At 43.4% G+C, this 16,399-nt stretch overlaps 1 protein-coding gene across 2 annotated transcripts in view; it reads right to left on the reverse strand.

Annotated features, from left to right (window-relative positions):
• The window catches only part of LOC146820763 (MFS-type transporter SLC18B1-like), a 709,940-nt gene that overhangs the window by 219,537 nt on the left and 474,004 nt on the right, over nucleotides 1–16,399 (reverse strand). The window lies entirely within an intron of this gene.

Raw genomic sequence — 16,399 nt, forward strand, 5'->3', positions numbered from 1 at the left:
ACTGCACACAATCTACATATTTCACGACTGCTCTTTAGTGTCAATGCCTGACTCATTTAATCAACACATAAGCAAAGACTGGCTTCTAATGCTACTAAAACTTGACAACATGACAGGTTTTAAAACAGTTTTCTCTCAGCAAATACACAATGTTACCAAACGCTTCTCTCACAGTGGTTCCCAAATGCACAAAGACTCACAGTGTGATTCTAGACAAGCACCAGTATTCCTAGGAGTTTACCAAAACTCATTCACTACACTGGAAGTGATAAGGGAACTGCACACGATCTACATATTTCACGACTGCACTTTAGTGTCAATGCCTGACTCATTTAATCAACACATAATCAACACATAAGCAATGACTGGCTTCTAATGCTACTAAAACTTGACAACATGACAGGTTTTAAAACAGTTTTCTCTCAGCAAATACACAATGTTACCAAACGCTTCTCTCACAGTGGTTCCCAAATGCACAAAGACTCACAGTGTGATTCTAGACAAGCACCAGTATCCCTAGGAGTTTACCAAAACTCATTCACAACACTGGAAGTGATAAGGGAACTGCACACAATCTACATATTTCATGACTGCTCTTTAGTGTCAATGCCTGACTCATTTAATCGACGCATAAGCAAAGACTGGCTTCTAATGCTACTAAAACTTGACAACATGACAGGTTTTAAAACAGTTTTCTCTCAGCAAATACACGATGTTACCAAACGCTTCTCTCACAGTGGTTCCCAAATGCACAAAGACTCACAGTGTGATTCTAGACAAGCACCAGTATTTCTAGGAGTTTACCAAAACTCATTCACTACACTGGAAGTGATAAGGGAACTACACACAATCTACATATTTCACGACTGCACTTTAGTGTCAATGCCTGACTCATTTAATCAACACATAATCAACGCATAAGCAATGACTGGTTTCTAATGCTACTAAAACTTGACAACATGACAAGTTTTAAAACAATTTTCTGTCAGCAAATACCCAATGTTACCAAACGCTTCTTTCACAGTGGTTCTCAAATGCACAAAGACTCACAGTGTGATTCTAGACAAGCACCAGTATCCCTAGGAGTTTACCAAAACTCATTCACAACACTGGAAGTGATAAGGGAACTGCACACAATCTACATATTTCACGACTGCTCTTTAGTATCAGTGCCTGACTCATTTAATCAACACATAAGCAAAGACTGGCTTCTAATGCTACTAAAACTTGACAACATGACAGGTTTTAAAACAGTTTTCTCTCAGCAAATACACGATGTTACCAAATGCTTCTCTCACAGTGGTTCCCAAATGCACAAAGACTCACAGTGTGATTCTAGACAAACAACACTATCCCTTGCACTATATGAAAACACATTTCTTCATCTAGAAGTAGTACTACATTTTAGTATAGAAACATAACATAACTCATTTCACAAATTCATAAACAATGACTGGTTTCTAATTCTACCAAAATATAAAAACTGCACAGTTATCTCTCTACAAACACATGAAAAACACAAATGCCAATCACAGAATGGGTTCTTCATGCACACACATTGTAGAGAAAAATAGTACTCCCTAAACTTTAGCAGGAAAAATACATTAGTCTGATTAAAATCAAAATAGTCCACATACATCCCCTCACAATTAAATAAATCATCTTTCAAGTTCTTTTGTAGATTAAGGAGTATATCAATCACTCACCATATTTCTTTTACATAATCTCTGCACTGTGCACCTCTCAGCAAAAGCAAAGAATGGAAAAGTTTCCCTTTCATTTTCCACACATATACATGTAAACATCAAATCACAATCCTTCGCACATAAACTCAAAAGCAAACACACATTTCTATTGGTTAAACATTTCAACCCTTTCCAACTGAAATACATTTCAACCCTTCCCCCAATCTGCCTTCTGCCTGTTACCATAGAAACAGGTCATGGAACACTGCACTGAGCTCACAGGTCACAAGTTCAGCACACAATGTTCCTACACAAGACAGGAAGTGTGCTTGACTTTTCAACATATCAGCTTATCATATATAATGTTCCTTACAATCTTTTTTTGTTAACCAGTAACAATCATACCTTTAAAAAACAAAAATATACACCCTACCTTTCAGTGTAGAAAGTTGTTATACAACCAATAATTTCTTGTCATTTTTAAAAAAAACATTGCAGTGGATCCGCGCACCCACCGCGAGAGAATCCGTGCATCCAACGCGATAGGATGCGCGCATCGTGCGCGCATTTTACCGCTTTTGTTTTTAAAGGGGGGCCCCAGGGGGTCCTTCTGGGACCCCCTAAGCACCTCTAGAGGGTCAGAGTATTCCCACTCTGCCCCCTTTATATGTTTTACACACTTATTGCCCTTGCTTCTTCAGCCTCGCTTCTACCGAGGCAGAAAATGACCGCCAACAGTTCCTGGTTTCGAATGTAGAGAGACGCTCGACAGCCAATTAGCATTCAGCGCACGATCGGGAGGGTGCGCGCTCGGTTCGGGGAGGGTTCGCGTACTGTGCGGGTAGGGTCCGCGGATCCTCCGGGGCCATAGATATCACTAACATTTTTACCCTAATTTTCTCAGGAACTACTGAACAGATTCACACCAAATATGCAAAAGGCACGAGTCCGAACTGAGGACTACCTCTTTGCCAAATTTGGTGTCATTCCGTTCAGCGGTTCGGGCTGTAGCTGCGACAACAGATCCTATGGGAAATTGCATGGGGAAAACGCGTTTTGGGACCCCCCTTTTTTCTCAGCCCCCGCTTGACGAATCCCCACGAAACTTTCAAGGTAGGAGCGGAGCGGAGCTGGCCAAAAGTGTGGAGAATTTCGCGAAGATTCATCAATCGGCACCAAAGAAATTCCCAATAGAATGTTGCGGATTTCCTATGGAAAATAGGTCCAAACTATAACTATCTACTGGCGACCGCCAGTAGATAATATATATATATATATACTGGAGTTCACACAATGAATATCATGATTTAATGAGGAAATAGAAAGAAAGATCCGATGAGTTAAGTAACTCAGGCAGAGGTTGAAACATTGTGTTGTGGTCTTTAAATATGTACAAGGAAGAAAGAAACAAACAATTGAATGATGAGACATGCTATACAAGAAGTACCAAGGAAGTGCAGAGTGAAGTAAAGATTAACTACAACAGGGAGTTAATACAATGACGTAATGAAGGGGTATGAATGAGGAATATTTATTCCTGAGAAATGATCCCACAAAAGTGGCTGTATTCTATTTGATACCAAAAATACATACATATGCCATAAATCCTCCTGGTCACCCCGTCATATCAGCCATAGACAATACCCTTTGCAACACCCCTAAGTATGTGGATTCCTTCCTACAGGATCTTGCCATCTCATCAAAAATGACCGCACCTAGGGAAGATTGTTCTCCCTACCAGACCAGGAATAACTTTTAGAAGGGCAGGATCCATGTGGTGTGATTTAGTACAGAGTTGCCCAGAACTATCAGGCCGGAGTAATTGGCTAAAAAGGGGTTGAGGCTTTATGAAGTGCAAGAAGTGTGAAACCGGGGCAGTATGGTACATATAAAACAGAATTTTTGTCCCCATTTCAATAAAAATCCATAAAGATTAAGGGAACATTTCATTGTAAAACCACATTTGCTGTCTATGTGATAGTCTGCCCTTGTAACCTGCAATGCATGGGCATGACAACCCTACAAGTACATATACACACATTGCAGCATGTCAGGGCAATTAAAAACAAACATAAGTGTTATCCAGTCGTCGAACACTTCTAGGAAACATATAACAGCAATGATAGGGATCTCAAATATTTAGTTATTGATTCCATCCCCAGAGCATATAGTGGGGGTAATAGAGAAAAGAAGCTACATAGAAGGGAGTCAAGATACATAGTGGGCTTGATAGTAAAACACTGGGTGGACTGAACACCGAAGAAGATTTGTACACACAATTATTAGAGTCCACCATTCTCTTTCATTTTGTAGGGATATGTCCATATCTTAATGGGCGGATGATATAAAAAATGTTTTTGTTGTTGTCAGACAAAAAAGAATTATGTTCCAATGATAATAAGTGAAATGTAGACAATTGAGATGCTCAAATATGAGTGTGATTCAATAATGTTAATTAGGTCAGTAGCCCACTAGAGACCTAAGGTCACGCACATTTAGCAAAAACATGAGAATACTGAATAAGCATGATGAATGATTTTGCCTCACATGAAAAGACATACGGAAAAACTGACAAAAGCAAGTGTTTTCTGCAGCAAGTAGGAGCATAACCGTTTGTATTTATTTGTGGTTTTTGAATGCAAATGGATTGTTTAGATTACACTTGTGAATGCCAACAAGGTGTGAAAAGGTATAATAATAAAATATTTTGGACGAAAAAATTATTAGTGTGTACGGATGAATGACAATATCCAAAATAGTGCTATACTATCTCCATTTAGATGTGGTTTCTTCACACTAGAATACAATTAATTGTGGTTGTTCTGTGAATGCTTGACAATTTAATGATGGAATAAGAATTTCTTGCAAAATTTGTGTGCAATGATAAATTACACTGTATCATTTTAAATATTATTTTTTTGCTTCAATGTAATTAATTGCAGTTGTTTGTTTTAGCACCATAAGATGTAACAATGAAAAAAATATGACTTCAATTTTTTCTGTTTTTTATATCATGAGTGCACTTAAAAACGTTTTTCAAAATGGCAGCCTGCAGTATGCACATGTATATAATTAGGTGACAAAATGAGACAACTGAAAAACCACAGATGTTTGCCAGTCACAGTTTACTCAACTAACTATAACTTTAGACACCCCATTCACCATTTATGACCTCACATTTTACATCACTCAGCAGAATAATTGATGACATCATTGATAATGCCATCCATATCATTGGTATTCTCATTATTCCTTAAACCTTTCAATAAAAAAAATATATATAGTAGCAAAGGGATGTAGTGATATGCATCACATTTATACTTTGTGTCTAGAATGGAAATAGCACAGACCACGGAGCCACATCTATGTCTGGTTAGCAAAAGTTATTTGTTGCATTGTTAACCTGCCACTAAAGTTATGGGTGCATTCCTTACTTCATGTTAAACTAGGCAAAGGATGAAAACACTTAATGTGGGTTGAACAGCCAGCCACATTATAAAGATGTTTGTGGATTAAACACAAAGGCCTTTTCCAAACATCTGAGAGAAAAGCGAGAGCTTCTGTTCAGTAATGATTATTCTCCCGTGGATGTCTGCCCATATGTCTTTGTTAAATACGTCATATACTGATATAGATTTATTGTAATTAAGCTGGAGATTTATAAACTGGAGATTTAGAACAATTATTTCAAAAATATTTCTGAGGATATTGAGGCTTTGCGCTTTGTTAATTAATGTACAATGTAAGTTCGATCCAATTAGAAATGTTGTAACTCAGAGTATGGTTGTATTTGTAGCTTTAAGCTTGTACGTGTTTCTGTTCTTCTCTGTAATGTCTGATGTAGTTTACAAACTATGAGAAGTTGTTCATACAGCCTGACTGCAGGTGCCTTATCAGGGGAAAATACATACATGTCAATCTCTTCATTCAAAATTGCAAATTGCACATTGCAAGTGAGGTCTTTAACAGTGTGATTACATGAACATGGAAGTTGAAAGTAACACTATTTTGTAGGGTGTACACGGTTTAAAAAGTGGGTGTCTGAGGATTGCCAGAATCATGGTGGTGCAGTGGTAGCTGTACAGACAACCCCGCTCTGTGGTCTGACCGCCCCATTATGAGTTGGGCAATTGGACTGCCCGGGGACCACAAATACTGCCAGGGAACTGCCATTCCCTGTAAGAGGCGTGACTGCAATATGCTGATGCTGTCTAGCCAAGCAAATTATGAGTTTCTTCTCTATCACGGTTTTCATGGCGGTTCCACCACCACGAAAACACTTGGTGGAGAGGAAACAAAGGGGCCCTATGTGGCCCGTGGTGACTCACAACATGTAAATGCATGCAGGGAGCGCAACATGTGCCCCCCTGTATGCTTGCACCCCAGTTCCTGCATGGCATGGACGTTACAGTCCATGTCGTCCAGGAACTGTTTTTTGCGTTCCTATTGTGGCACCCATTTTCTGAGGTACTGCAGTGGGAACGCCAAAAAACAGCCTGCCAGACAGGAGGAAACTCCTGATCTGGCGGGCAGCTCGACCACAGCTTTAGTGCAGCAGGAGTGTGGTGGTGGTTTACTGCCGGCTCCTGCTGCACCAAATGTCGTAATACCAGTAAACACATAGTAACAGCTACCAAAAGTGGGTGAGTTCATGGCTATATTAAGTGTTCTGAATTTTGTCATATGTTATGTTCATTATCACTTGATTGGCTTTACAAAATTAGGTACAGGTGTACATTGGTGAATTATTTACACTTCACAATGCCTAGAACTCCCCATCACAATCATTGTATGATGTCCTCAGTAATGTCTCCAATTAAATCATTTGAGATGTCATCTTTATTTAACAAGTTGTGTGTGATTAATTGTGTGAGGCCATGGGGAAGACCCCCCGAGAAACAACAGGCACCTGACGGGGCGAAAGAGCCAACCTTGCAGGACATATTGACAGCTATAATGACAGTGCAGAAGTCGTTGGAGACTAGAATTGATTCTGCATCCTCTGAAGTCTCCCTGATCAGAGCCGATATGCGCTCCATGAATAGCAGACTTAAGGAAGTCGAGTTGACCACGGGCTGCCTTGTTACTGACACGACGGCCTTGCAGCGCAGGGTGGACGACCTCCAGACCCTGAGCGGGAGGTTGGAGGTGCAATTGGATGAGTACGAGGGACGCTCACGGTGCAATAATGTCTGCATGTTGAGGGTCCCGGAGCGCGCTGAAGATTCAGCGACGGACTTGTTCGCTGAAGACCTGGTCACAAACTACCTTAAACCTACTAGACTGTCAAAAATGTTTACTGTGGAGAGAGCACACAGAGTACCAAGAGGCAGACCGAAACCCGGAGCTCCCCTGAGACCTATAGTTGCAAAAATCTTCTACTATAGGTACAGGGACATTATCCCTCCAATGTCTCGCACTGCCCCACCAATCGAATTCCAGAATAGTAGAGTGACTTTCTTCCCGGATGTCACCCTCAAGGTGCAACCACAGTGATGCAGCTTTCTAGAAGTCAAGAAGGCACTTCGGGACAAGAACGTCAAGTACGCGATGCTCTTCCCGGCTAAATGGCGAGTGTAGTCGGAGGGAAAGGTCTGGTTCTTTGCCGCTCCTGAGGAGGCCTGGGACTGTTGATAGATGGAGGAAGGCTGGGAAGAGAGGCAACCGTGGCAAACGTCATGGACCAGAATAATTGCAAGGAGATCGAGATGCGAGATCACAAACGGTGGAGGGTGAGACAACAGCTGGGGACCAATGAGACCTGGTCGGTATACACTGTTGAACTTGGGTACGCCCTATAGGTCCACTCTCTCAGAGCTAAGTTAGAGATAGACTCAGAGTACGAACTGGTAAGGTAATAGCAAATGTATGGATAGCCAAATACTATACAATGTCGTAACTAATGGTTAGTCTTAGTCATGGGTTCAGCAGTAGCCACAAATGCAGTGAACGGCTGTCAAGTTGGACACACGCACCTTCAGGTTTCATAGGTGGGCGATAGGCACTCTGCAGGTTTGGGGTGGCGAGAGGTTCCGGTACCGCCATGCAGTGAGGCAGGGAGGGGGGTAAAGTCATTCAAGTTAAGGGGGAAGGATCCTGTGCACTTGGTCTCTCCGTTGCCGGACATGTCCAAGATGATGATATGCCAATATCTTACTCTTGTGCCAGGGCGGGTGGGAAGGGTAGTTCTGTTAAGTTTTCAATCATAGACAGGGATGACAAATGAAGTGTAATTACTGTTGTAGTGACTAGCATACTCCACATTGAGATGTCAGTGTCTGACGAGGTAGGTCGGATAGTGGATACAGTGGATTATGGCGACATGGGGTGGTCCCCCTCGCGACCGCATGACTAAACCCCAGACAATGACGGATAAGTCTCCTAAACCAGGGCTCAAACTGTTGTCCTGGAATGTGAATGGACTTGGGAACAAGATTAGAAGAGGCATAGTGCTCCACTTTCTAAAGCGGCATTCCCCCGACGTAATTTTCCTACAGAAAAAACACACTTACTTGGTAATGCCTGCAATGCAATGTAGCGATGAGGGTTTAAACTGGTGGCACATTCCGCATTTGGGTCCGGTTTTAGGGGTGTGGGTATAATGTTACGAAAATCATTCCCCATGACGATTGACCACGTCCTGACTGATAGTTTGGGAAGATTTATATCTATTTCCGGGTCCTGGGAGGGGTGCACAATTAACCTAGTTTCGGCTTATGTGCCACCAGGTTTGCAGGCCCAAGCTTTTGTGGACCTCTGAAGTCTCCTCTTGGAGGTGCCGGAGGGTAGGCTGCTGATCGGGGGCGACTTAAACTCTACTGTTTCTAATTCTCTTGAACGCTGGCCCCAGAGTACATTGCCTCCCTGCTGTATGAAAATTCATAGCGTTTTAGAGGCACTGGGCCTTGTGGACGTATGGAGAATGTTGCATACTGTTGAACAACAATACACCTTTTTTTCAGGGGCACACCGTAGCATGTCCCGAATCGACTACATCCTGACGTTAGAGCACCAGATAGATAGTATCAAGGACATACATCACTTGGCCAGAGGAATTTCTGATCATTGGCCCATTCTGTGCCGACTGGAGGTGGGCCAACCCACTGTGGGCAGGACGGCCCCGATTAACCCCTGGTATTTTAAAGTTCCCCAAATCAGTGAGAAGATCCAGAGTGACTCGGCTGTTTACTTTCAGGAGAATGAGGGATCCGTAGAATCATCTGTGACATTGTGGGAGGCATACAAGGCTGTAATTCGAGGGGTGGCCTTGGCCCAAATCGCAGGCCTACGTACAGAGAAATGCGCAAGAATGACTCGCCTCGAAGGCGAGATACTACAGTTAGAGGGGAAATTTTGGGCGCAAAGCTCGGATGAAATACAGCAGGCGTTACATATTAAGACCAAGGAATATACTGACTTGGCCTCCGATGCAACCAAATCACAGCACAGAGCCACACTTTACGAGGTTGGGGACAAGGCTGGTAAATTGCTAGCCTGGCTAGATCGTAGAGAATAAGCTCACCGAGTTTTAGTTGAAATAGAGTCAGAATCTTGGACCCGACTTACAGCGCCACAAGATATCGCCGACTCCTTCGGCCAATACTTCCAGGCCACTTATATGTGCCAATCTCCGCACACGGAAGAGGAAGCATCCTCTTTCCTGAAAGATATCTCGCTCCCAGTACTTACTGACGATGAACGCCTTGACCTTGACCAAGAAATAACTAGTACAGAGGTAGAAAAAGCCATCAATGACTTGCGTAGTGGCAAAGCCTATGGCTTGCCTATTGAATTGTTTAAAATCACTTCGAGGAGGATTGCTCCCTACCTTACAAAAATGTTTCAAGAGAGTAAGGCGGTGGGTCTATTGCCTTCTCACCAGCGACTGGCAACTATTGTGGTTATCCATAAGGAGGGTAAACCGAATAATAGGTGCTCCTCCTACAGACCAATCTCATTGCTAAATGGAGAAGCTAAGGTATTGGCGGAAGTCCTCGCCACTCGCTTACTGCGGGTTATCACACAATTGGTTCACCCGTACCAATCTGGATTTATGCCTGCTAGGAACACGTCCCTTAATCTGCGTAGACTCCATGGAGTGTTGGGCCGAGCCACGACAATTAGGGAAGATGCAGTAGTGGTGTCCCTGGATGCGGCCGCGGCATTCAACACTATTGAGTGGCCTTACATGTTTGCCATGCTTCAGAAACTCGGTCTGGGCCAGGACTATATCCGGTAGGTTTGACTTCTTTATCAACAACCATTGGCCCAGATAGTAGTTAACAACAGAAAATCTAGCACCTTTACACTCAGCAGAGGTACTAGGCGGGTCTGTCCCCGCTCCTTTTTGCCTTGACTCTTGAGCCACTGGTGATGTGGGTCCGTAATGATCCCATCGATAGGGGCCTCAAGTGGACGCCGAGCTGGGAAGATCGTATCTTGCTATAAGCAAATGATATTCTGCTCTACCTGGCATCCCCGGCGGCCTCCCTTAATAGGGTACTGAACATATTTCTGGTATTTGGTAGGTTCGCTGGCTACAAAATTAGTTGGACCAAGTCAGTGCTCTATGTCCTCCATGCAGTGCTGCCCTTGCTTCCCTGGGGATTCCAGATCACTGAAGCGATAGACGGCTTCAAATACTGCCCTGCTGCGCTTCATGAGTGACGTCCGGCACTGGAAATCGCTCCCCCTGTCCCTCCTAGGGCGCGCAGCCATATTCAAAATGATGTCCCTCCCGAGATTCTTGTATGCATTACAGAACACTCCGCATCAAGTTAAGTCGACATACTTCAAAGAAATTGATAGTATCCTACGAGACCTGCTTTGGGCGGGAAAACCAACCCGGATTGCTACTCATAAACTCACACTGGGGTGACTATTGGGCGTCCCACCTTGCAACAATTAACCAGTGCGCTTACAGACCACAGGGAGACCCGGCTTTCCAGATTGAGAGGTGACTTCTGCCCAGAGGAAGCTTTGAGGGGGTGATATATTCACAATCGGTCAAGCCGATCTTGACTGGACCCACCGGGCATGCAGTACAAGTGTGGAAGGGGGCCACCAAAAGTCTGGGGTGGAAAGATAGGATCAAGCAGGCCACACCTCTCTGGCACAGCGAGCAATTGAGCAAACTGAGTTGCTTGAAAGTATTTGATTGTTGGGACCTTGTAGGTATTTCAGGAGTGGGAGACTTGTGGAAGGCGGGCAACATAGTTCCATTCACCCAGCTGCAGATAGAATACGAGCTGGCGAAAACGGAATACTTTAGATATTTGAAAATTAGACACGCTTTGCTCGCTGTGCTGCCCAGAGGAGAGTCAATTCCTAAATCCTCCCCTCTCGAGAATCGTGTCCTGGATGGGGACTTTCTGGAGAAGGCCATATCAATTATCTACAGAAAACTGAAAACAGAAAACGGCTGATCCTTTGGTCCGACTATGGGCGCAATGGCCTCATGATGTAGCAGGGCTAGAGGACAAAGAATGGCTTGCGGCGACGGCCTCTCCTAGAGAAGTGGCCATTTCCTCTAGGCTGCGATTAGTGCAATTAAAGATCCTATTTGTCAGGACCTTTACTGGTTCGAATGGGCTATTGTATAGAAGGCGGTTGACCCAGGCATTGTGGGCAAGATGGTACCTTTATTCATGTTCGCTGGGGGTGTACAGCTATTCAAAGTTACTGGGCAGCTGTGGTGGGACGTATGGAAGAGGTATTGATGCAAAAGATTGACTGTAATATTAAGTTGGCTATCTTGAACGCCTGGGGCACTACGGATCGAAACTCTAAGGAGCGTGCTTGGGTAGCCTTGGGTCCGATGGTGGCGAAGCGGAATATTGTACGATTGTGGAAGGCACGTGACCCGCCATGATTAACTGACTGGGGCAAAAACATGGACTGGTGTATTGTTACAGAAAAAACTGTATATGAAAGTCAGTGGTGCCCTACCAAATGGATGCAGATCTGGGAGAAGTGGAACATGTACAGGGGAGAGATATGTGTGCCCCGCCGCCATGGGACGTTGCCACCATACGGGTCCAAATACTGTGGCATTGTGATTACTCTATTGCTTGATTTGTACCTGTTATGTTTCTGTACCTACCCTGGCTCTCTGCTATGTCACTATTGCCGGCGTATGCAACCTTTTTCTTCTAACTGTCACGCCCTGAAATTAATAAAAGGAATTAAATACAAAAATGTGTGAGGCCATAAGTAGTGCATGAGGGCACAGTTTATAGTTAGTTGAGTAAACTATAACTTGCACATCTCTGTGGTTTTTAGTTTATTAAACGTTAGTTGTTGCCTCCCATTGTCATCTCATAAAAGCATTAGTTTAATCTTTAGTGCTTTTAGATGAATAACTATTTTTTTTTTACATACGTTTAGGTCCAATTTTCGTACCTAACTATAATGTCACTTTAGCCTTTGTTTTTTTAGTGGATTTCTAGGGGGTTCATCAAATTCTGAATGTAGCATGTATAGCTCCTTCATCAGGTGGGTAACCCCACTACACCTGGAGAACGGCCGTATAAGGCTGAATACTAGTCCTGGCCCGACATTTTGCTCCATCTTGTGCAAGCATCCACACTGACCTCTTTTGCACACAACCAGTATGAAGAGAAGATTAGATGCAGACTCACCTCTGGAAAGTAATTTTTTTTATTTGTGTTGCTCATGTGGAACTTTGGTTTTATTTTTTTGGTTTTAATTTTGCATTTACAGTTTTTATAATTTTTATCTAGAGTTATGTTATGTTATAAGGTTTTATAGAGCGCAACAGCTGCCTCAGCTAAGAGGCGTCCCGGCGCTAAGCAACAAAAGAGCAGTACGCACAAAACACTGAAGGCCTACAGGGAAGAGTATTTTGTTTTGGTACTTCTTTTGTTTTTTCCACATCTTTCTTTTATTTCTTTAGATGATCTTCCAAGGCCTTTTTCCTTTTTTTGTTTTTTTTTCGTTTTTTTGTTTTATCAAATATAATTTTATAGTTTATTGAATTACAAACATCAGTATACAACATAGGCTGAGGATTAGTTCCTTCTGACCACACTTTCTTGTGTACCAAGTCATTAAACAGAAGCCTTATTCATTTTTAAATAATATTTCTTCAACAGAGGTCCCAACCTTTAGAAAGTGCCTCCAGTATGTTGTAAGACCCCATCCCCTGGGGCCTGGCCGATGAAAGTGGGTACCTCCAGGGCACCCACTCTCCAGTGGGACCATGGAGGGACCTTAAAGACCCCCACTGTCCCTGCCGGCTCTCTGCCTCCTGTGGGAGCCGACATTGCTTTGACACAAAGGAGCTGCTAACATGCAGCACCCTCTGTGTCAAAGCACTTGTGCTCCGCTTTGATCAAACAAGAGCAAAAATGCTCTCACTCGTTCAAAGCGAAGCATAGTTTGCTATGTATTGGCTTGAGCGGCAATGCTCCTGCCGAGTCATAGCAAACAGCTATGTCCTGGGGTGGGCACCCCAGGGCATAGCAGAAACCAGCCCTGGGTGGAGGCAGTCCCCACAGCCATCTATGGCTTCAAGAGGGTGGCTGCGTGGACCCCCTCCCTTCTTCGATGGTGCCCCAGGAAGGTGGTGGTCCCCGGGGATGCGGGGGGCCATGGGCCCCCTGCATTACATTTTAGAGAAGCCCCTCGGGCCTCCCCGCATTACTTAAAATGACCCACCGGGGAGGTGGTGGTACCCGGGGCTGAAGGGGGGTCTGAAAGACCCCCTACATGCTTTAAACTTAAAGCCCCGGGGAAGTGGTGCCACCCTGGGATGGGTAGATCCAAGAGGCTTCACCATTGTTAAATAAATAAGACCCGGGGGGGTAGTGGACCCCAGGGAAGCGGGGGAGACCATACCAGCCTCCCCTGCATTTTTTGTTCACAAAGCCCTAGTGAGGTGGTGGTCCCCGGGGCATCAATGAGACTCAGGTGGGTGTATGCCCCTCCTTTATTACAATGACCCCAGAACGTGGCCCACTCGGAGACGATTAGAAACGAAGCATGGGAGACCACGATTCGTTTTTTTTTTTTTACATTTTTGAATTGTTTTTTTAAAAACTGCTTCTTTTGGCCCTACAGGCTCCCTGTGGTGAACCCCCCGAAAGGCCTAGAGAGTCTGGTTATTTCTACCCTGCCCCCTTTTCTTAAAAAAAACATTTTGGGAGGGATTCGGCTTCAGGTCTAGTCCCAAGATGGCTCCCAACACTTCCTGGTTGAAGTGTTGGGAGCCAATCAAATTTCTGTAGGATTTCCGTAGGATTTTGGGCTCCCAGATATCTAAATGTTTTTAACTTGAATAGCTCTGAAACTATTGAATGGATTTAAACCAAATCACATAAAGCATGCTTTCTGGGCCAACAATTAGCTTTCTACTAAATTTGGGGCAATTCCGTTCAGCGGTTCGGGCTGTAGGCGTATTAAAAAAATAAAAAATCCCCATAGATATAACATTGAAGAAATGTAATTTTGGAACCCACTGTTTTTCTCGGCCACCACTTTACGGATCACCCAGAAACTTTCAACACCGTGGCAAAAACAAAAAAAATGGGATGTTTTTTGAAAATTTCTTGCAGATTCGTCAAGCTCTGCCAAAGTTTTTGCCAAAACAAAAAACACTTTTCCTTTATTTTTTTTTTTTATTGAAGCTTGATACACAAAAAACATTTAATAGCAACATAGTAATCATGGCAAAAGATACAAAAAAGGTATTCCAAAAACAAATATGAAAGAGTACTTATATAAAGTCAAAAAACAATATGCAGAAAGAAACATGGCTAAAGGACGCATTAAATCCAGAAAGGAACCATGAAAGAAAGAGAAATAATCAGAACCCAAATGGGGTCTATTCACTGAGCCACTCCACCACTGGAGCCCAAATCTTCTGACCCCACATCCGCCTCTTTCTTCCCCATCTACACCAGAGAGCTGACTCCAAATTAATTAATTAATAAAAGTCGTCGCATCTGGACTAATCCATTGTGATGTAATACAAAGGCGGACTAAGGACATCGCAATAAACAGAAGGGCTGATGCATAACAAGATCTCCCAGGCGGTCCGTTGTTTTCTAATCCACAGACCACCATCTCAGGTGAAAGAGTAACTGATATCATAAGCCTTGAGTTGATGAACTGTTCTACCTCCAAAAGAAAGGACCCCAATTTAGGACAATCAAAAAAAATATGTATATCGTTTGCGGCTGGGAATCCACATCTCGGACATAAATGTCTGCCTCTACCCCCCATTTAAAAATCTTCGCCGGAGTGTAATATACGTCAAATAAAGCAATGAAGCATTGAGAGCGTAAACTTCCAGAGATTAAAGCCTTATTGGACAGTTCAAGTGCCTGGGTGATATCCACATCTGACACCCCTAGCTTAGCCTCCAGTTTGGTGTTCTGCAGCAGGATATCGTCCGGAAGGCCGGATAGTAGTTGTTGATAGATAGCACCAATTTTAGACCTCTTTGAGATTAATTCAAACAAGATAATCATATCAAATATAGTGATTGTTTGGACCCTCAATCTATCAACGAAGCTGCGAATCTGCAAATATTTGAAAAAATCATGTGTATTAAGATTAAACTTGTCCTTTAAAAGAGAAAAAGGGACCATAGCCCCATCCGTAACTAGGTCCCCTAGAACTGCCAGGCCAGAGGACGCCCATCTGAAGGTAACCTGATCCTGAAAGATTAGGGGTAGAAGTCTGGCAGCTGTAAAAGGCGTATAGAAATAAATATTAGGAATAGACCATTTGCGTTGAATCTTGCGCCAAACAGAAAACATTGTCCCAATAACCTTGAACCTGGTCTTCTTATAGTAACTGGGCTCAAGAATTTGCATCAAAATCCCCTTGGCTTCCTCTCCTAGTCCTATTTCATAAATTGAGGGTCTACAAGACAGCGGAACCACCGCTCTATCCCCAAACAGTGGTATGCCAAGCTGTTGAAGCAATGAAGGCCAGAAATAAAACAGCAGATTAGGTACTGACCAGCCACCTCGTTCTCTAGGAAGGCACATCCACCTTGCTGCCCTGCGAGGGCGACGATATCCCCAGAGAAATCTATTACAGGTCCTCTCTGCCTTAGCCATACTCGATTGAGAGAACTCAAGAGGAATGGTTCTAAAGAGGTATAGGAACTTTGGTAGGACTAGCATCTTTAATACATTGCACCTACCAAATAAAGAAAGATGTAAGTTATTCAATCTTGTCAAAATAGAATTAACTGACTCAATCACTGGTCCAATATTCAGATCTGGGATGTCACTTACTGAGGCAGTAATTTTAACTCCTAGGTATATTGCAGATTGGATCACAGGGGCTTGAGACGGGCTCATAGCAGAAGATTGGATGACTTGTGTTTTAGTAATGTTAAGTTTGTAGCCCGAAAGCTGACCATATTGTACTGCTAGGGTCTGTAACGCAGGGAAGGCCGATGCCATATCGTTGGTCAATACAACTATGTCGTCCGCATAGGCCAGAGCTTTATAATCTGTGGAGTTTACCCTAACCGGCACAATGTCTAATGAATGTTCAATTTTGTTTAAAAAAGGGTCAATATATAGGGCAAATAGCAGAGGCGAGCAGGGACACCCCTGCCGAGTACCCCTGCTGATGTTAAATGAGTTTGATATTAGCCCAGAGATAGATAGGGTAGCTACTGGAGCAATATACAATGATTGAATCGCACAAATAAATTCAGAGCTGAAGCCCTT

The sequence above is a fragment of the Triturus cristatus genome, chromosome 6, assembly GCF_964204655.1.
Source record: "Triturus cristatus chromosome 6, aTriCri1.1, whole genome shotgun sequence".
NCBI lineage: Eukaryota > Metazoa > Chordata > Amphibia > Caudata > Salamandridae > Triturus > Triturus cristatus.